The following is a 23648-nucleotide window of genomic DNA, read 5'->3' on the forward strand; positions in this document are numbered from 1 at the left end:
TTTGTTTAACCGATACATCTACTGAAATCACTTAACTATATATGGAATGTACATTTAGCCTAGGATATATAACTCAGAAAAATGTAGCTGTATTGGGATATAAGTAGTACAATCTACGCTAATGGTTTCAAAGCAATATCCCGTCTTTTTCCTCACAGAAAGTACTAACACTTTAATCATCCAAAAACACACAGCAAACTACAACTTCCTCGCCAGAATACCTTTGGTGAGACCCGTACGGACGCTTCTACTTCATTGGCCAATACAGTTCGCCTGTGTGACGTCACACGATCTTATCAGGAAGGCTTGCAGTGAAAATTATTAGGTCCGTGTTTTCCCCTCCTGAGGTAAAAATTAATCCGTGTTAGAGGATATATATTGATGTTGCTTCTGTTGTGTGTTTGCCATGTTAGGTATAATAGCAGTTCAAGTCGAGATGAGGGAATATTGAGTTCTGACCTTGCCAGTTTATTCTTCAGAGAAGCTTAGATAGATCGATCAATCGGCGAGATAAAGGATGCTGGCAAAGGTTTGCAGTTGTAAGATGTAGAAAAACGCTGTATGTGTTTATTGTAGCCTGTCCTACTGAACTGTGCAAAGTATGATTTTTTTGAGTTGGAAGGAGGTAGAACGTACCCAGTACTATAATATGCTGTACGTAATACCACATGTTCGCCTTTTATTTATTTTTATAGAAAGGCGAACGTGTTTTGGGTGGTCTGCACTCATGTGCCCGATATCAAATATTTTTCTTAGATGACGTAATATTTGTGATTTGAAAAACTGTGAACGTTGCTAGCAAAAAAGTTAGGGTTCTAGTAGCTGCTTACAGAATATTACAGGGCGAGAACACGTTAATGGAGATATTCCTTCTTTGGGGGAGTTGTGTCCTGGGGGGGGGGGGGGACTAGGACAAAACATATTTCCTATTTTTTATTTTAATAGCTGCATACATACCTCTCAAGTGTACTTTTTAAAAAGTTCATGTTCCTCGAAGTTCCACATTGAAAGGGCCTGTTACATATTCAGTGTTAGGAGTTTTTTTAACTGATATCCATGGTAAATAGAAATTAATCATATTAATTCCTTAAAGATCTTTTTTTTATATATATATAAGTAAAACCATCATATTATAACCATCCCATGACCTTCCTAGGTGAAGTTGTCAGTAAGCCATTTGTATGTGTTCCACATTTTGCCCATTTGTTTCCACTTACAAGGGCTAGTGTTCAGATTTTTGGAGATGGAAGGTTGAAAATTCCATCCACGGTGGTGCAGCGGTAGCGTTGTCACATCAAAGTAAGAGGTTCTCCCGTTTGATTCTCTGCTGGAGCGCTTTCTGTGTGGAGTCTGCCCTCCCCGCGGTTGAGTAGCATTCGAAAGACATGTGTGAATGGGTGTGCCTTTGTTGAAGGTTGGGAGTCGCGCTGGCACTTCGGCACCGTAAAAATCTACTGCCAATCATTAGCGGACCGGAGTTCCGCTCTGGTGACCCCTAACCGGGAAAAGCCGAAAGAAAAACAAAACAAGGTTGAGAACTATGGTTGCATAAAACAGTTACTTTGTATCTGAAACACCTAAATGATAAATGAAATGGCTTAAGCAAATCAAATGCTGCAAGAATGAGCTTTTATTTTGGCAAAAAAAATTCTGTACATTGCACTGTTCGTGGGTATGTTCTGTCCTGCAAAATCTTACTTTTATGCAAAGTGTCCCACTTTGGGCATTTGAAAAGGTAGCAACCCTAAGAAATGGGGACAAAGCTAAAAACAATGGCTGGAAAAAGAGCCAAATTAGGGATGCCTTTTTTAAAATGTATTATTTTAAAGGCATATAAAAATTTAACAGAACAACAGGTTTGATGCAATCAGCGCATTTTGTTTTCTGAACAAAAGGTATGAAACTCTTAATAGCTAACTAATCTTCAGGAATTTTTCAGAAAATAATCGAAGAGCATTTTATGTGTGGCACAGCAACACATAAGTAGGCAAAATCTGGGATATTTGACATATACTCTCCAAACGTGAAGATCTGTAGATGATGATACTTATTTCAGCCTCTGTCTTACCACCAGAATCATCAGCGACATATCCAGAAATTTTCCAGTGTTCTCCATTATTGCTGAGAATGATCCCATGTGAAAAAACAAGAAAAAAAAATGGAAAAGGGATTGATGGGCGGATTAGCAAACTTAAGGGGTGTCTAATAAATGTCCAGTATGTGTGTATAATTGAGCTTTCCTCCCCAGGCCTCCTCTGAAAATGGGCACAGCTCCGTTGGATTGTCCCGTAAACAAATGCCAATAAATACACAAATTAATAAATAATTAAAACAACTTGGCAGCTTCATTTCTCAGCTTCCAGTGGTGTATTGAAAAGTAATTCTTTTTTTCTTTGCGCATCACTAAACATATGTCTGTAATGTCACATGAGTTTGGCAGCGGCATCTCTGGTACTTCCCGGATCATTGATTGGATGTTGTAGATTAGAAGTGTTAATGGAAAGGCAGTCTTAATATTTCATGAGCAGATTTGATGGACTGGGTTTATATCATATGAGCGAATCACACAAATTGCGAACGCTCATAATATCGAACATACTGTACCTCGGACTTCCTATTGTGAGGGGCTGCACCCCCCACAGCCCCCCCACTAAATATATATTCCAACTCTTAGATCGCACTACAGTGAGAAAAGGGCAAATATCCTATTCTTCACTGTACCGTGATCTCAGAAAAAGCACTTAGAGGTCCGGTATGTTCGATATTATGAGTGTTCGCAATTTGTGCGATTCGCTGATATGATATAGACCCGGATGGACCAGTGGTATTTTTGTTGAGATAACTATTATTTTGGAATACAAAAGGCCCTAAGTAGCGAAGTCAAGACTGGGAGAATTTGGCAGTGGGTGTCCCAAGGTGTCTCTCTAGTTATTGCAGTGCAGGTATTTTCTAATAGCTTACTATGAACTTTTATGGTACTAGTGGCAAATGGCCCACTTAACATATCACATAAGTACATGCGTAATAGTCTTGTGTGTACTGAACTTTGAGCTATATTGTTGAGCTTGTCCTCTGTGGTCCATGCTTTTTTTTTTTTATTTCAGCTTTACGAACTTTGCTTTATGAAATCATGTTACAATAAGAATTCCAGGATGTAGCCCAGTGTTCACAAAGATGTTTACCCCAACTCTGTGGCAGTGATGACCTTTTGCTGTTTATAATGTTTGACAGTCTAAACAGATTAAGTCCTTATGTATTGAAAACAGGTCTCTTAAAATTATAAGGAAAGAAATATTAAAAAGTAAAGATTCAGTAACATGTCTAAACCATAGATCTCAACCTTTTAGTTCGAGAATTAGGGGCATAGCCAAAACGTATGAGGAAGAAATGCCTCACATCGGGCATTTTTTAAGTATTGGTAGGGTTATCTTGGAAAGCTGGCAGAATAAAAGGATGCAAATTCACATTAATCTTCTGAAGTATGTAACTATGACTGTCGTTATTTATTGAGTGTAATCAATCACATTTTTTTTCTCAGAAATTGCTAGTTTTTGGGGAGAGAGAAAAACATTTTGTGACAAAAATCAGAGAGAGTTATGAAGTATGGAAAAACATTTCCTATGGTAATTTTGTAAATATCGCTTGACAGATGTCTCCTTTGACATACTGCTGAAATTGCCATCTGGTTTCTGTATAACTTGTATTTTTGAGTGTTTTTCTGTTATGAACAGTGACATGCAAGATTTATTTTAAATTGGAAAACAAAGTATTTGTTTAGCACATAGGTTCATAGGTAGGTACTATGAACCTATCGGCCCTGGGGCCTATATAAGCCTAGCTGACACAATCTCTGCTGGAGGGCAAACATTATATATAACTTATAATCTTCTGTACAGTCATTGTCAACCAACCAATACATAGCTCATTCAATTCCTGCTTTACTTTAAATCTCATTCCTCCTCCAAAACATTATTCTGCATGTATTGTTCCCACAATTCCTATGTTTTCCTATGTAATTTTCTCTTACCCCTTTTCTAAAGATCCCACTTCCAGTTCGTTTATCTCTGTTACTGTAGTCTCTACATTTAGTAGTTAGTTAGTTACTTATTTTTAAGTTTATGACTGCATTACTGCTCAATATCTGAGTTGTTTGGCTTCTGCTACATACCTCCAATCAACTGCATTACTAGCTGAGTTAAGCACAAACTTGCAGTGTTAAAGATTGTACTGCATTTTGTTTTTCTGTATATTTATTTGTTTCATTGAATATTGTGGTCTGTGTCTCTCTCTAATTATTTATTTTTCTATTTAATTGTTTCATACAATACTGTGGTCTCTCTCTCTCTCTCTCTCTCTCTGTCTCTGCAGTTAGTGGGGGCTATTGTGTTTCACTTCATTGATATTCTGTGTTAAACTTGTAGCTTAGAGGGTTTCTCTGTATTTGAGTGTTAGTCACATATCTTTGAATTTATGACTGCTCAATATCTGAGTTGTTTGGCTTCTGCTGCATACCTACAATCAACTGCATTACTAGCTGAGTTAAGTACAAACTTGCAGTGTTAAAGATTGTACTGCATTTTATTTTTCTGTGTATTTATTTGTTTCATTGAATATTATGGTCTGTGTCTCTCTGTAATTATTTATTTTTCTATTTAATTGTTTCATAGAGTACTGTGGTCTCTCTCTGTCTCTGCAGCTAGTTTCCCACCTGCCTTCCCTGTTCTTGTTCTGGTATTAATCTTGGTGACTTTGGAATTGCTTGCTCCTCCTGTAAATTTGTGTTTGAACACTCCTCCTGGGTCTATCTCATTTGCTCACTCAACTGAGTACAGTAGGATCATATTTTGACTTCAGACATTCCTACCAGTCCCCATCTGTTCAGCTCCATCCCAGCTCTATTCCAGTCTAGTGTCACTAGTTCATTCTACCTAATACAGAGAGAACATTTGTGAAGGGCAAGCCACTTAGGTCCTTAATTTTGAATTATCTTCTCTTTCTCCCTTTCCACTTTCCAAAGATATATATATGTATATATTTCTAAGCTTGTTTCCTGCCTTTCCTGTAACTAGTCTAGTCCAGATACAGATTTGCTGTAACCAGGACTATTTGTAAGCCTCTGAGCCCCAAGGCTTTCTGTGTTGGAGGGAAGCCTTCTAGCTTATCAGTGGGAGTGGTAAGCACTAGGTAGCCTATCTACCACAAGAGTGGTTTCTGGCCCAGAAATTGTAATTTTTTGGTCGTTTGGGCAGTTTTCCCATCTCTTTCAACTTTCTGGTTTAAAAGCCCGCATTTGCACTTGTTTCCCACCTTTCCGGTAACTAGTCTAGTCCAGATACAGATTTGCTGTATCCAGGACGGTCTGTAAGCTTCTGAGCCCCAAGCCTTTCTGTGTTGGAGGGAAGCATTCTAGCTTATCAGTGGGTGTGGTAGGCACTAGGTAGCCTATCTACCACAAGCTCCAGGTACAGATTCTTAGTTTTAGCACTTGAATTTGCTTATTCGTGCTCAGCACTTGTTCAGAACTTGTTAGCACTAAATAAGCTACAAATTACTACAGCACTCAACCTTCCTCTTTACCTAGAGGAAAACAGTTTTTGTACATACTTTCCTCACTTGCTTAGAGAAAAACAGCTCTTATACTCACTTTCCTCACTTGTCTAGAGGAAAGTAGTTTTTTATTCAGGTATGTGCAAGGGTCAGGTTCCAGTGTTCTTTCCTGTCTGTCTGATGAATCTGGGCATCTTGAGGCAACGTAGCAATTGCCTCATGTACACAGACAAACCTCTCCTCCTACCACCCAAAACCACAACCTGTGAGAGATGCACTTATCTAGTCAATCTGGAGCTAAAGCTCTCTCCAACCAAGACTGAACTTGAGTCAAAAGGAGAAGGTAAACACTTGCACCACACCACACTCATCACATAGTCCCACTAAACCTACACCACCAAACTCCACACATAGAAACACAAAAACATTCACAAGGGCTCTCGATAATAATCTGCTCAAGCAACAGAGACCTCCAAATCAGAAACACAAGCAGCCTCCACCCCCCAACACAACCCAAATGACACATAGCCCACAGACTCAGTGTGCCAATAAACCACAGCCCATAAGGCAAACCAACGTACCCTACACACTAGTCATAGGTGACTCTATAGTCAGGCACACTGATGTCCCACTCACCAGGCTAAACAAGGAGAAGCTTACTGTCAGCTGCCTGTCGGGTGCCAGGATCCGCCATGTAACCCACGCACTCAGGTCACTCCACAATAAATACATATATGCCTCTGTCATTGTCCGTGTTGGTGTGAATGACCTGAGACGTACCTCCCTGGGCTACATGAAAAGAGACATGGAAGAGCTCGCCGATCTTGTAGCACAGGCAGGTATGACCCTAGCCCTGGGTAGCATCCTGCCATCGCCCAGAATGATACCACAGTACAAGAATGAAATGATTGACTTCAACAATTGGCTAAGCTTCTGGTGTCATTCTAAGGGGATCCAGTATCTGTCTTGCTGGGACGACATGGTCGACAGACCACGATGCTTTGCCAGAGATGGCCCGCATCTGTCGTCCCTGGGATTCCAGATACTGGCTAAGGCTCTTGCCACCCCTATAGTGCCTTTTTTAGGCAAGGTTCAAATGACAAATTCACCACTGCAACAGGAACAGGCAAGCAAAAACTGAGGGTAATGCTACTCAATGCTTGAAGACTAAATCTCAAAATGCACTCACTCGAGGCAGTCCTTAAAATGGAGAACATCGATATCTGTGCAGTGACTGAGACCTGGTTCAAGACTCTAGAGAGCACCCCTGCATTACCAGGCTATAACTCCTACCACACTTTTGGGCCATCTGACCTGGACCAGAACACCAAAGGCGGAGGTGTGTCCATATTCATTAAGGATATCCACACCTCCAGGCTAGTTGCGCAGCATAATGCATCCAAGGTTATCCAAGTGCAACTAACTCTGGGCAAAACTGCAATCCAAATTGTAGCTTGCTACAGATCCCCCACCATGCCCCAGTATTCCCACTTCTCTTTTCTTGATATACTGGAAAATATTAGGGTTCAACCAAATACCCTTATAATGGCTGACTTCAACTACACCACCATTAATTGGGAAAACTACTCATGTACCAACTCCTTCACTCAACGCTTTCTTGAATTCATAAATTCCAGTGCCCTGGATCAACTTATCCACACCCCCACCAAGGGCAACAATATCCTAAAGACCTAGTCATTACCAACATGAGTGACAGGTGTTCCACACCTAAAGTCAACTCCTCGTCGGTCAGATCTGACCATAAGCTAATCACCCTAGATATCCGCAATCCGTCCCCACCCACCATTAAGAAAATCAAAGGAAAAATTTTTCCAAAGCCAACTTCATGCTTAAGACAGAAGTGGCGAACGTCATGACACCCATGCAGATGGACAATACAGTTACGACTGCTGAATCCTACACAAATGCACTTACACAAGTGCATGGATTGTGCTGTCCTCCAAAAAAAGGAATCCAATCTGGTGGTCTCCTGCCATAAACAAATTCTACAACAGAAGGAAGAAACTGTTACAAAAGAGAGTAAAATCTCATGAGTGGAGGAGCTCCCTGGTCAGCCTCAGTAAGAAGCTGAGATCCCTCACAAAATCACCAATGATTCTAAGGGCAACCGCAAAGCATTCTATAGCTATGTCAAGAATCTCAATGGCATCACCCAGATCTGCTCTGAGTTTTGCAGCACAAATTACAGAACCAACTGATATTGACAACATCCTGGCAGATATGTTCAGTGCTAACTTTACCCCCCCACCCCCTAAAGGGCCCATATCTATACAGGAAGAATGCAGAGTCCCTGTAATCATATCTATGCAGGTAAAAGCTGCACTCTCTAAAACCAAAAACACAGAATCCATGGGACCGGACAACATCCCAGGCTGCGTTTTACGCAAATTTCAGAATGAACTGGCCCCCCACCTAAGCACCATGTTCAGTCATAATCTCACGTCAGGCTTTGTGTTCACTGAATGGTGCACAGCAACAGTTATCTCACTCCACAAAAGGGGGAGCCACCACTGATCCTGGGAACTATCGCCCTATTAGCCTGACGAACCTGGTCTGCAAGGCCATGGAATGTATCATCATGGAACTCATAAACAAAAACGTTGGTAACCTCCAAACTTTGGACCCCACCCAGTTCGGGTTTGTGAAAGACGGATCATGCCTTCTGAACCTGATCTACTTCTTTGAGGCAGTCACCAAAGCTGTAGATGAGGGTAAGGTGGCTCGCACAGCCTATCTTGACCTTGCCAAGGCTTTCGACACCATCCCCCATTCTGGAATTATAGCTAAACTCACTAAACTAGTTATAAATCCCGACATCACAAGATGGGTTGCCAACTGGCTCACTGACATAACCCACACTGTAAAAGTTGCAGACTCCAAATCTGACTTCAAACCAGTGACAAGTGGAGTACCACAGGGTTCAGTCCTGGTACCTCTGCCGTTTGGTATTTACGTCTGTGAAGTACAGGCTAACACAGAAAGCCTCTGGCTAACGAAGATGACTGCAAACTAGGAGCCATAGTAGAGTCCCCAAATGATGTGGACATCCTACAGAAGGGCCTCAGTGAGACAGATGCCTGGTGTCAGAGGCATTGCCTCAAGCTCAATGCCAAAAAAGTGCATTGTCATCCCCTTTGGTAAAAACTCTGTACCCATGAACTACCACATAAGTGACAGTCTACTTAACCCCGAATGTTTGATGAGACCTTGGGACCCAGGTGGACAGTAGTCTCTCCTTTGATAATCACATTGTGACAGTAGTCAGGAAATCCTTCTATGTGGCACACCTCATCACAAAAGGGTTCTCATCCAGGAAAAAAGAGGTCATTGTTCCCCTCTACTCGGTACTCAGAGCCATTATAGAGTACAATGCCCCTTTTGAAATGTACCTCACAAGACATCTGCAGCAGCTGGAAAGGCCACAGAAGTACCTCACAAAGAGGATTACTGGCCTCAAACAGATGCCCTACACTGACCGTCTCAAAAAACTGCTGCTTTACTCTGTAGCATATCGCCTACTCCGAGGAGATGTCTGCCTAACATATAAAGCCATGTTAAACCCAGAGCTGTTGGACATGCTACACCTAAAGAAATCCCAGTCCCTCCGAGCTACACGCTCTAGGGACCTAAACCTTGTCACCACAATAAACAGGACATGCTGGGGGGATAGATTCCTGTCCCAGAGACTTTCTATACTCTGGAACAAGCTACCCATCTATGTCAAGAAAAGTTCCTCATTAGCAGTCTTCAAGAAAAATCTTGATGAGTGGATGGGAAATAGGAAATACACCCCGGGGATCACTTCTGTGGCTCTGCTTGACAGGGGCACAGGAAATTAACTTTCTTGGGTGACGTAAGCCAGGGAACCTTGTTGGCTAGGCTTACTTAGGCCAATAGTCTAGTGCCTACTTATGAACCTATTTAAGGGGAGCTTTGTTCTCAGTCTATTGAATTCTATCTAGTTTTTTTCTTTTTTGATTGTGTATTGTTCTTTCATATGAGAAGCTGTATATACTTTTCATAATATTTTTAATTACACAACAGAGTGATATTTGGTACTTATACAGCGCGTTGCATATAAGCCCCCGAAGATTACTTTGTATCATTTGTAAACATGGATAATAAGGCAGTGCCACATCAAAGCAAGATTTTGAATGGCTTGCAGTAGTGTAGATTGTGTGGTGTACTCGTACATGCAGCTGACAGTGCATTGTTTTAAGTGATTTCAGGACATCATAGCACATAACAGTAAGAGGACCGACTGGCTATGTTGTGTGTACTGCCAGCATTTGTTTGAGGTACAGCACTTTGTACACTACCAGTGTCGCGGGATCATGCAGTTGCTAATGTCTTTTGTTAGCTTCACTGTGTTCTGCTGCCCATAGTACTTTTGCTACCAGTAGTACATTGTTTTGTCATATTACCTGTATTGTTGCATATAGCTGCTGTTAGATCACTCAGATTGCTAACTCTGTTTGTGTGTGTGTTTGACTTAGATCACTGTTTGTAGGGTAGTATTACCACGGTTCAGGTAAGTATCTGCTTTATAGTGGGCACCTTGTAAGCATGTTAATTTTACAGAGTTTGTAAAGAATGACATATTTACTGATATAGGCCAATGTGCTGTACTCCTGTATTGTTGTACAATTGTGACATTTTGACAGGATACACATCAGTGTAGACTGAATAATATATAAAATTGAGATGACATAAGAACATTATATATTTACAAAGTTTGTCAGGTACTGCATCTGGTACTTTTCACCTTCCCTCCCCTCTTCCCTTTGTATCTATCCTATGCCTCATGAATTACTGTCTCTTTTTTTCCTTTCTGTTCAGTATTCATTCCAGGAACCTGTTCCACTAATCCGTTATCCTGTCTGTAGTCATTATTAAAATCATTTTCTTAATCAGTACTCTTGATCAGGGTCAATATAGTAGATAAAGCTGAACATGACAGCTAAGACTTCCCTTTTCCCAATTATAGCCTCCTGTTGGATCCCTAGGTGTCCCCATATACAATGAAAATTACAATTCTTCAAGCATGTCATGGGCCTACTCTGGTACCTCCTGTCAGTGGACCTTGCTTTGTACACCCGTTGTGAGAGGTACCAGGGGAGGAGAATCCTTACAACCTCCCCAATTGACTTTTGTGTAAACATGGAAAAGTACTGGCTAAGCTTTGATGTCACCTCAGATTTCCGTGCACCTCACTTTTCATCTTGAAGAGTGAGCTCGGGTACCCAGCAGAGAATTTTTTTTTCTACTTCTTGAATTTCTATTGTCATCCTTTTGTTCATTACAGAAAGCTCATGAGCATACATGAGGATGGTACCATGAACTGACTGGTAAACTGAGAGCTTTATCCTGTAACACACATTTAATTTATTTCACCCCGACACACTTGTACCAGTACTGCTGCCACTGCATCTGCCTACTGGTCAGTCTCACAATCCTATCTACTTTTGCCTATGGGCAAGACCTCAGGATACTTAAATATTTCCATCTACAGTAGCCCCCCCCCCCTCCCATGGAGAGAAGTCCACTCTTTTTTTTCTTGGAGAGAACAGTGACCTCTTGTGTAATGATGCTGCTTTTCATTCCAACCTTTTCACACTCCGCATTGAATCAACCCAGTGTCAGTTGGACTTTCATGTCCTCAAGTAGAATGCTGTCCAAACCTTGATTGCTCTTTGATATCTAGTCCATGAAGATCATGAAGAGGAGGGGAGACAACACACTTCCTACACCCACTTTGAAAGTATTTGCTTTCATGCACAAAATGTACACTCAACTGCCACTCCTCTGGTGTGATAACCCAATGACACATAGCAGTGACTCTGGGAGTTTATACTTCAGTAGCACATTCCATGGTGTATTGTCACATGCCTTCTCCAAATCCATAAGACACATATAGATGGTAGTGTAACACTTCTATGACACCATCAATATCTGCAAAAGGATAAAGCTGATCCACTGTGTCTGATCAGAACAGAATTGTGATTGCTCCTCCTGGATCAGAGGCTTAGGTTTTGGGCAGAGTCTTTCTCCAGCACCTGGCATGCACTTTGTTTGAGACTGAGGACAGTAAAGCCTACATATGTTTATAAACCCTCCTGTACCCCTTTTTGTAAACTGAGACCACCACCCCATTTTCCAGTCCAAAGGTGTTGTCCTAGCCTTCCACACAGCATTAAAAACGCTTGTCAGGAATGCCACCCCAGCATTGTCCAACACCTTTAAAATTTCTGGATGGATCTTGTCCAATTTTACATCCTTGACATAGCAAAATTGTTTGAGCAATGCAATGATCTCGTATACCAAAATGGATCATGTTTCATTATCTGCTTCAGGTACTGTGTCCAGTAGATTCAGGAGTTCCACAAAGTGTTCTTTCCACCTGTCATTAGTGGCTGGATTCAAGGTCAGTATTTCTCCTCCCATGCTGAGAATCGCTGTAGTTGTGTTCCACCCCTTCTCTTTTTTTAATTGCCAGATAGTTGCCAAAACCTGTTTCTGTCCACATAAAATTCATTCTTCAGAATCTTGCCAGACTCCTCCCAAGTCCTGGGCTTTGCTTTTATGATAACTGCCTTCTTCCAGTGTGGGTTCCACCTGTAAGATGCTGACATTCACTTGATTTTAGTACTCCTCTTTAACCTGACAGCTTTCACTGTTGCTGATATCCACTAGTGGGCTCTAGAGCTACAACCATTATAAACTCCAACCACCTTTTCAACACAGATCTTTGCCACCACCTCAGCTATTAAGACCTTGGAAGAGAATGTGTTCAAACTCTGTGTTACTTATTTCCCAGATATAGGTTTCTAGGTTGGTACTAGGGTTTATTTCCCAGGTATAGGTTCCTAGGTTGGTACTAGGCTATCGGCCCTAGGGCCTATACAAGCCTAGCCATAACGATTCCCTATTTCTTCCCACAATATTTACTTCTCTTGACCCCTGTCTAGCAGGGTGACTGACATGATCCCCGGGGTGAATTTCCTATCTCCCATCCAAATGTCAGGGTTCCTTTTGAAGAGGGCCAAAGAGGCGCTGTGCTTGACATGTATGGGCAGTCTATTCTAGAGGCTGGGGAGTCTCTGGGTCAAGAACCTATCCCTCCAGCATGTTTTGTTCATTGTGATGACAAGGTTTGGATCCCTGGAGCGTGTGGCTCTGAGGGATTGGGATTTCTTTAAGTGTAGCATGTCCAGCGCTATGTAGAATTCAGTTTAATGTTGGACCATTTAAATTGGCGACAGCAGACCAGATGCAAGAAACTAGAAAGTTTACTAAATTAAGCATTTTCGTCTGTTACAAAACTGGGACTTCATTAATTTTAAAAACAAATGATCTTACACACTACATTTATGAGATAGATTCTGTACAGTAGGACACTAGGCGACTAGGACATTATGCGAACATCATATAGTATACATTGGGCGTCAATATCACGTTATCGAAATTTTACTACATCGAATCACTAAAGGTCAGCCTGTAGTGATCGATGTAGTAAAACATCGAATAACGTAAAAAAAAAAACAAAAATAAAAACTAGCTAGCGTAGGCAGGGGGGCAGACCGCCCATACTTAAATATTCCAACTCCGAGACCGCACTACATTGAGGTAAATGGAAATCTCCCCCTACGGAGATTTCAGTTTACCTGCACGATGTTCTGCACTTTCGATGTTGTGCTGCCGACAATATCAGCTTCAATATTATCGGCTTTCGACATCGTGAAGTAGACCCTACATTGGTGCGTTACTTAATGTCCTGCACAATGTTTGACTTGTACTTCTTTTGACTAAATAGCCAATATTATTTACTGCACTGTATGGACATATATGCAGTCGGATGGGCAGAAAAACATTAAACAAGGCACACCTATTTTTGAATCTCAAATTGACCAGTTACAAACAGCTTTCCATTGATTTAACTTTAAAGAGACAAGACCAAAAAGTAAAATTTCTGACATTTGTGATACACTGCAGCTAAAGCTAAATTATGATCTAATATTGTCCTTTTTATTCTTCCTCACTTGGATTTGACTTGGCCACATTTCTTAGACTTGGATCCTAGTCTCGAGCTCCTTCCTCTACCCATAATACTCCACCATCTCTGTAGCTTCCTTAGATCTCATTTGCTGCCTAGCTGGTATAACATAGATTCCTGGTGATGTCTGTTGTTTTTAAGGCGTCCTTTGTCAATGCCCCCTTTGGCTCCTCCTTGTTTGGGCCATCTGTCAAAGAGACTCTTACCTGGAGTGAGCAGGAAGGAAAGACGCTGTCTGCCATTGGAATCAAGTCTTTTACCCCACAGTGCACTTTCTACAGAAATTAGCAAGGTGGTAAGAAGACTTGGTTTTGAAAATCTCAAGGCTCTTTTTCAGGATCAATGCGGGGAGTCTTCTTTCAGTGGCAGAGGAGGAAGTTTCAATGATAGACGCTGCTCCAGAAGCAGAGGGGGTCTACAAAATCAAGGCTTCAGAGAACTTTTTTTCTGTAAAGTCCTATCAGTGCTCCTGAAGTTCTGCCTGGCTGTCCTTCTCTGGTCCAGGTGTCTAGGTGTAGGGAACAATGACCCCCGACTGCCTCCAATCTGACAACAAATGCCTGGGTACTAAGCATAATATCCAGAGGTTATTACATTCCCTTTTGCCACTGGTGGAACAAAAGAAACTCCCTGACATTCCACCCAGTCAGAGGGAGCTTGCAGTCCTGGAAATTCTAAAATTACTGCAGGATTTAGAAATTACCCCTGCTTCTTTTTAGTGCCAAAGAAAATGGGGGACCCAGACCCATCTTAGATCTGAGCAGTCTAAATCAATATGTAAAGAAGTTAGAGTTCTGGATGGTTATGGTTCAGTCCATTCTACCGCTGTTGCGCAAGGATAATTGGATCTGCTTCATAGACCTTCAGGATGCTTACTATCGCATCCGAATAAACAAACACTCCAGAAGTCATTTGCACTTCAGGTTAGGAGCCAGTCATTACCAGTTCAGAGCTCTGCCCTTTTGGACTCATCATAGCCCCCAGGGTGTTCAGAAAATGCATGGCAGTAGTGGCAGCTCACCTGAGGCCGAAAGGATTCCAGGTGTTTCTGTATTTGGATGACTAGCTTCTCACTTCTGCAACCTGGCATCAACTACTTCAGGCCAGGACTATTTGTTTCAAATCTTCACCTACCTGTGCATTACCATAAATCTTGCCAAACTGAACCTCTTCCCCCTTCAGAAGTTGGAATTCATCAGTGTGGTTCTGGGTACAATGCACCAGATAGCTTCTTTGACTTCTTGTCGCATAATGTCCTTGAGACACCCAAGTACGGGAAATAATTTCTTTACCATCTCCCTTGGTGAGATTGCTTCAAGCCCTTGGCTGTATGGCAGCTGCCATCGTCCTTCCTAGTGCCCTCAGCAAGGTTCTTTATGCGAGCCCTCCAATGGATCTTGGCTGTTCAGTGGTCTAGTCTTTACCAGCAATTATCTGTTCCTGTTAAATTGACTCTTTTTTTTTTGCAGATGTCATCTTCAATGGTGGATTCGTTCAGACTGTGTTCCAGGGCAGCCCTTTCTTTTTTCATCCCCGTACGACCACAGTGACCACTGATGCTTCCCAACTAGGGTTGGGAGGCATTTTGAGGGAAAGATGGTCCAAGGCACGTGGTCTTCCTCAGAGACCAGATTGCATATCAACGTCCTAGAGATGAGAACAGTTCTTCTAATGTTGCAAGCTTTTTAGGACAGCCTCCCCATGGGACGATTGCAATACACATCGACAACATGTCTAGTTTGGTACATCAACAAGCAGGGAGGAACCTGTTTTTACCCATTATGCAGAGTGGCCATGAGAGTCTGGGAATGGCCGAGATCAGACCGCTTTCTAGTTGCAACACATATACCGGGGAAAATATATATATATATATATATATATATATATATATATATATATATATATATATATATATATATATATACACACGTGTGTGTGTGTTATATTTATATATATATATATATATATTAATATTATAAATATGCACACACACACACAGACATATATATATATATATATATATATATATATATATATATATATATATATATATATACACATACACACACACATTCATAACGTGTGAAATCATTTTTTCTTGTTTTTAAAATTGAAGTCTAGTTGACGTTAACTATGATCAAATGGCCATTATCTTTTGTTTTAATATGCTAGATATAGACACATTGTCATTAATACCAGGTTCATGATAGGCATTTAAACACAATTGTCAAATCATTTCTCTGCTCTAAAATGTTGTGTGTATATTAATTGTGTGTGTCCCTCTCTTGTTCCTGACAACTCTATTACTGAAAAAAATATAAACCTATGAAAGTTTTCCCATATTACAGAATGCCTAAACAAAGCATTAGTCATTTTAGCAGTTTTATATCGCAAAGATTCTCATAAATTCTGCTAATCGTATGATTTTACCATAACAGCAAAAGCATTTGAGTTGCCTGATAATGTGTGTCTGGGGAGAGGTGGGGTGGCAGACTTCTCATTAGTCATTTTAGCAGTTTTATATCGCAAAGATTCTCATAAATTCTGCTGATCGTATGATTTTACCATAACAGCAAAAGCATTTGAGTTGCCTGATAATGTGTGTCTGGGGAGAGGTGGGGTGGCAGACTTCTCATTAAAGCTTGAACATTTTGCTTTCAGCAGAAAGTTGGGGATTGAAAGGAAGTGCCAGTGTATAAAGACAAATTTAATAAGGGTGACATATTCTTTAACCAGAGTAACACAATGTAATTTGGACTGTTTATCACAGATGCATCTACTTTTATGTTTCAAAAAATTGGGACTGCTATGCAATTGCAATATTTTGCTACCTTAACTACATATTTGGTGATGCTGTTGTGAGTTTATATTTGTGTGGTTACTTTGAATTTTTTTTTTTTTATAGGTTCATAGGTATATACTAGGCTAACGACCACCAGGGGCATGCATAAGCCTAGAAGTGCAATCCAACTCTGTTGTGCTCCTGTGTATCATGGTTGTTTATTATGAGGGGGTATGTTAGGAAGTTTCTTGGGGTTATGTGGGGGTATGTTTGGGCATTAGTGCCTGCCTCTACCAGAGACATGGGGGCCTGACCCCGGGCAAATTACTGATTTCCTGTCCATTGTTCAAGGTTGCACATAAATAGTGTTAGGGATGGACTCTGCTTCACGCCCTGCAAGCTATCTTAACCTTGGAGATTGTAAACATCTGTGCAATTACTGAAGTAAGGTGTAAATCTAGTGAGAGCACCCTGTCAGTCCAGGGTCATAATGTCTTCCACACATTTGCACCAACTGCTGCACAGAAATGGACAAAAGGTGGAGGTGTCGCAATTTGCATCATAAACAGTGACACCTCAAGACCGGCCAGCCAGTATGGTGCACAAGAGCTTGTCCACATACACCTTAGCATAAGCAAAGTCCCATGCCATATCTTTGCAAGCTGTAGGCCCCCCTGTATGACCTGTATGACCCAAGAAACTTGTACCATTTATTTAAATGAACTTTTGTCACTTTCCATTCAACCCAGCACCATTCTCAAGGGTTACTTCAGCTACCCCACTATAAATTGGGAATCCTACACAACCTCAAATTTGCAAGCACAAAGATGACTGGACTTTGTCAAAGTGAATTCCCTAGACTAGCTAGTCCATAACCCTCTAGAAGTGCCAGCATATTTGACCTGAGCCTCACTATCTGGGGAATGTTGCACCCTCCATCCCGGCGTGTTACATGCTTACCTGTCGGGTTGGAACATAAAGCTGTTGCCTTCAAAATTAAAACTTGTGACACCAGGTAATCCTGGAACTTTTTGGAATATTCCAAGGCAGACTTCCTACCACTCAGTGACACTCTGGCAAAACTTCAAGCACACCCAAACTCTAGAAGCAGTGATGTCTATGTGGAGTCATTCACAAAACTCTTTACAGTAATGTATACAGCTGCATAGAGGCAGAAGTAGTTAGCCAAAATAAGCACAGGACAAACTAAAAAAACAAGGTACCCTGGTGGAATCCTAGCATCAATAGTTTGTATAACAAAAGTAAGACAGTCATGGCTAAAAATAGGAAATGCAGTGGGCCAGCAAGTTAAAAACTCCCTCATCAAATAAACAACACTGTGGGCTATTTAAGTCTACCAAATCTATGTTTGAAATAAAAAATAGCCTCCCAGGCTTAGGGTAACCACTAGACATTCTTTAACTATGTCCGAAACCTCAAAGGCAATACACAAGAGTGTGTTGACCCAGTTGTAAATGGAGGCAGTTATATGGAGCCAGAGGATATATAAAATCTACTGGTCAATAAATTCACCTCTAGTTTTACCCTGCAGGTTGTAAATACATCAGCACAGTTTTTAAAAATAGTATAGCTATCATTCTGGACAGCATTTGAGATGTGTCTGGAAGTATAATACTATTTCTGAAAGTGTCCAGAATGCATTCAGCTTTTGCTTTTACACAATGAAATTATTGTACCATTCCTAGCTTTTTATAAGGGAAATGCCCAAATATTAGCATAATTGCTTCTTTAATATTTGAAATAACATCTTGTACATCTTTTGTCTTGTAAACACACAGTAGTTTTGACTGGGTGACTTTACTTGGTACCACAAATATCTGTGCTTTATATATCTTTAACCCCAGAATTCAAAATTACCTTCAAACTTAATGTTACACTCTCTGCAGTTGAGTCTGTATTAATTCTTAGATTCTTAGCCAATAATCTGACTTGTACTCTTGCCGTAGTATTTCTCCCATATTTTCATGGTTCTCTATATTTACCCTTTTCACTTTAAGTACTGTCAAAAGGCAACAGCTTTTTTTATTGCTATTTAAAAACATAAATATTCTCAGATTCTTTTGAAAACATTTATTTTTTTTTGCATATAAATGAAAATGGTGCTTGTCTGCCACACAGAGGCATATTATACATCACAAAGGCTCAATATTATCCATTGCTTTAGATCCGAAAAAGCATGTGCAACGATTGAGGATCCTCCTCAGTTGATAGTGCTACTCCTGGTATGCTTGAATGTCATGCCTTGGGAACAAATACACCATAGGGTTTCTGCTCGGGAGAATGTATGGACCAGTAGAGCAGCTGTGAGGGTAAGATTAATGGCCATAGGAGGACTGGAGCAACATGAAAGGAAAAATAAAAAGGGGGTTGGCAAAGTTTATTCAGGTTTTGCTGTCATTAGAGACTATGCTTTATTAATGAGTGAGTTGTATAAAGTGGCTGCAGAAGAATGGGCAGCAGGTTTTATGAATTCACTTTAAAAGCTACTTAAACACCTTAGATTTTCCCAATTTATGGAGTGGGGGAGCATCACAGTCCCTATGTTGAAGGAAGTGGGCAAAACAAATCCAGCCGTGTATTATCCATTTATTTTGTTAGACACTTACCTGAATGTGTGGGGTAGAAGGCTGAAACCCTGACTTCAGTCTGAGTCGATAGTTACTTTGACACTAAAAGCCGACAGTGTGGGGTGGATGTGAGTGAACAGCTGGACTGGCTCACCCATTCCATGGTGGATGGAGTACTGTTTTCCATTTTGGCTTTGCCCCTGTGCAAGCAGAGGATCTCATCCTGAGCCTGAGTAGAATTGTTGCATAATAGAATTAATGGCATGTGGGAGTGCTTGATATGCGTCAAGCACAGGATCAAAAAGTACCTTGAAAAAATCTTGTCAGAGACTTCATTTAAAATCTTTTTAACTGTTAGAGATGAGCAAGATATGGATAATATTGGCAGAAGCGGCCTTAGGTCAACTGGTGCCCTAGGCAAAAGGGCTCCACAGTGCCCCCCACACCACCCAATGCCCCCATCCTGGTCTACCTGCACCAAATAAATACTGGAAAAGTGCCCCTGCTACAGTGGTGCTCTAGGCAGCTGCCTAGTTGGCCTATGCCTAAGGCTGGCTATGAATATTGGTCTGTTATGCTTATATTACTAGTAGGTCCACATCACAAACTTGCTTTTTTTGGTGCAATAATATCATACAGAAATGTGCATATGTACAAAAAGAAAAGTTAATTGCTTTATATGTCTGTTTTGAGAAAGCATTTGATAATTTGAACAGGCAAAAACTGTAAACGGTAATAGAAAATGAATGTTATAAGATGAATTTAGTAAATGTGATTTCAGCCCTATATAGAAATGATTGAGCCAGCATTCACATTAGTAACGAAGGGAAAGCAACAACATGTTTTCCCATTTGAAAAGGGTAGGTGACAGAGCTTTATTTTTGTTCAGTGGTTATTCTTGATGAATATACAAGTGAAATAAGAGAGTGGATTTCTTATGTAATTGAAGGTATACCAAGTGTAGGAAAAATTAAGTGTCCAGCAATTGGCTATGCAAACAAGTTGAATATTCTTGGCACTGACTATGCAAACTGAAAAAGAAAAGTAAAATAAAATAAAGATAACTACATCAAAGCAATGATTTTTAGTATAAAATGTAGTAGTTAGAATATGGATATTAATGGAAAACAACTTGAACTACTTGAAGAATATGACTATTTGTGACTGTTTTATTGTTTATAGCTGATAACTTGTGGAAAATATACAGTACTTGATGATACAAATAGAATAAACATTTTTCCTCTGTGTTCTTTCAGTAAATCATATTGCAGCAGTAAAAGTATTTCCTTAAAGTCAGCTGTAATGCCAAGATAAATATGCTGAGATTCCTAGACAGTTTGTGTGGAGTACAACTCTGTGTGTATGGACGCTGCACGTAAATGTAGGCAAGGCCTGTGCTAATGAGGTGAAAGGAAAACTGTGTGGTATGTTGACTTGCAAATATCAATGTACTATGCAGTACTTTGTAGAGGAATGCACAGAATATGTAAATGCATGCAGCAGTTTAATGAAATACACCCCTTGTATTTCTTTGGGGAAAATTCTAAACAGGTTGAAATATAGCAGCTTTACCCTACTCAGATTTCTGCTCCAGGAAAGTATTGCAGTGCAGTGTGTGTGTGTATGAGAGGGTATGTGAGTGAATTCTGTGAGTGCATGTGTGCTTATTATAAGTGTATGCATGACTGCTGCTTGATGTGACCTGTAGATTGTATGGATAGAGTGATGGAGGAAGCAGTATCCTGGAAATGGATATGTGTATATCTGTATAGATACATGTGTCTTTCTCTTGTTAATTACTCCAAATCTTTTGCGTTTCTAATACCATGACTGGAATGGACCCCGTTCCCAAGTCTAAGTATGATTAAAGTTCATGAAATTAGTATTGTTTCACTCTTTGATGTCAGCCAAAAGTGCTCTTCACAGCACCCGCAGTATGCCCAGTAATGACTCCTTCTGCAGTTTGTACGTAGTTACATGTATTGGTAGTATATCTAAATATGACTGTAGACTCTCTCTTAATATGACCCATTGCTCCTACTACTGTTGGAACTCTCTGGGTATCTTTCTTCCACATTACTCTCGTTTCCACTTGCAAATCCTGATATTTTATGAGTTTGTGTCTCTGTATGCAGGACACTAGTCACTGGGTGTGGCGAGATCAATGCTACTTTTGTCTTCTTTTCTTGGACCACTATTTCCGGTTTTCTAGCATCTGTCTTTTGAACTGTTTGTAATGGATGATCCCATGTGATGTAGACTTCATCATTTTTTATGATGCTTTGTAGCTAATGTTTCCAGTGTTTTTCAGCCACTTCAGTACCATAATGTTTGCACAATCCCCAGTGCAGCAGTCTCACCACATTAACATGTATTTCAGTATACAGTCCTTCTGCCATTACTTTGTCGCAACCAGCAACAAGGTGTGCAACTGTTTCCAGTTCTGTTTTGCAAAACCTACATTTCTCTGTTTCTTCCACATGTTCAATGGACTTTGTAAATCAACGTGTACATATCCCAGTATCTTGTGCCGCCAATATTAACTTTTCTTCTCTTGGTATGAATTTGCCTCTCCTTAACCACGCCTGTGTTTGTTCCTAATAAACACAAGGTTCTTCCAGAAGTTTTCTGTACTTGCAACTATATTTATGCATTTTCCACATTTCTTGCCTTCTTATCTGGTCCTTCACCTTATATTCTTTCTTTTGTTTTTTTAGCACAATCAGTTGCTGCCTGTTAATCTACTTCTGGTTTGATTTCCATTCCTGCTTGACGCCGGTATGCTTCTGCTAGATTAAGCAGAGAAGTCATCTTAGATTTATTCCCCACATGTTTCAAAACTTTCAGTATGTTTGGGTCTTGTGAGATCAGCAGATATGTGTGGAGTTCCACAATTGTATATCTATACATGTAATCAGTTTCAAGGAGGCCCATCCCTCCTTCAGAATGGGGAATGTATAATCATGGTATGCACTGATTTTTATAAATCATTTGGTGAGCATGAAGCATCCTTCATGTTTTCCTATCTAATCTATCCAACACATTTTGGGGCCAGTCAGTCACTCCAAAACTGTAAATTAGGACCGGTAGAACAAATTGGTTTATAGCTTGGAATTTGTTCCTAGATATCCGTGCTGTTTTTAGGATTAGTTTGTCTTTTGAAATATTCTTTGCTAAGTTTTATTCACATTTGTTCATGTTTTATTGTTGATCCTTCATCAATTCCCAAATATTTATACACTCCTCCTTGCTCAAGTTCTTTTATATCGCATTCTTGTCCCAGACTGAGGTTTTCCTGGTGTTGCAGTTTTCCTGCTTGAAAGGTTGCTTTTGCACATTTGTCAAGACCAAATTACATTCTTATATCATCTGAAAAAGTTTTGACAACTTGCAGCTGTGCTTTCAGTTCCTCATCTGATGAGCTATACAGTTTTAAATCATCGACAAAGAGAAGATGAGAAGTCTTTACACTTGGTTGTTTTCTAGGAGCCAAATTAAAGCCATGGGCTAAGCTGTTAAGTAGACAGCTTAATGAGTTAAGGGCAAGGCAGAATAGCAGCTCTGACAAACAGTCACCCTGGAATATCCCCCTTTGAATTTTTATCCCTGGGATAATAATTTGTCCTTTCTCATGGCTTATTTGCAAAGTGGTCTGCTACTGTTTCATGGTCACTGTAATGTATTTGATCAGTGTAAGATGTATCGTATACATTTTAAGCACTCTTTTTATCCATGAATGTGGGATAGTATCAAATGCTTTTTTGTAGTCAGTCCATGCCATACTTAGATTCTTCCCCTTTTTACAGTTCTCCACTATGACTTTAGTTAACAAAAAATGATCCTTTGTTTCATATGACATTCTTTTACTGCCCTTTTGTTCTACTGCCATAATTGAGTTTTCTTCTAAATTACTATAAAATCTGTCAGCATCAATTCCCATGTGTAGTTTATAGGTCATTGGAAGGCAAGTTATTGATCTGTAATTTTTAGGGTAGTTTGCAGGTTCACTCTTAAGTATTAGTATTGTTTTTCCTGTTAGCCAGGTTAGTGTCTGTTAGGGGTGCGCATATAAATAGTTCTTACTCATGGCTAAATCTTCATGTAAAGATGTTAACACTTTTAGCCAAATGTTAGGTACTGCATATGGGCCTGGGGGGTTCCAATTAGAGGCTTTTCTTAACTTTATTTCAGTCGCTTTGGCTGTTACTTCATCCCATTTCATAACCTGTACCTTTAAACATCTTATGCTTTCTTTAACTTCTTCTGTCCATTTAGTGTCTTTATGTTCCACAGGATCTTCATAGATATTTCTTCAAAATGCATGTATTTCTTCTTTTTTGGCTGTCTTTCAATTCCTTTTATCTTGTTTCCCAATTCTCTGTAAAACCTTTTTGGGTCATCAATAAATTGTTTATCTTCTATTTTTCCTTTATATTTATCTTCATATCTTCTAAGTTTTTCTGCCTGTGTTGAAATTTTTAGTTTATTTGTGATAGTGCATGACAGATCCTAGTCTGTTCTAATACTGTGCAATGCTTTTATCACATCTGTCTTAGTATTTTTGTTGATCTGTTCCCTCTTCTGTAGTCTTCTGTCAGTGATACTTCTTGTCTTAACTGCTTTATAGTTTTCTCTATTCGATATTTGCATGATGATA

The 23648-nt window shown here is 40.1% G+C and overlaps 1 protein-coding gene across 1 annotated transcript in view; it reads left to right on the forward strand.

Moving 5' to 3' along the window:
• The first annotated feature begins 252 nt into the window (after positions 1-252).
• Positions 253-23648, forward strand: part of OGDHL (oxoglutarate dehydrogenase L) — a 2090792-nt gene continuing 2067396 nt past the window's right edge. Inside the window, exon 1 of the mRNA XM_044055619.1 lies at positions 253-347. The gene's annotated coding sequence lies outside the window, so the exon portion shown is untranslated. The remainder of the gene's footprint in view (positions 348-23648) is intronic.

Source organism: Protopterus annectens, chromosome 14.part0 (assembly GCF_019279795.1).
Source record: "Protopterus annectens isolate FY-2018-M chromosome 14.part0, PAN1.0, whole genome shotgun sequence".
Classification (NCBI taxonomy): Eukaryota; Metazoa; Chordata; order Ceratodontiformes; family Protopteridae; genus Protopterus; species Protopterus annectens.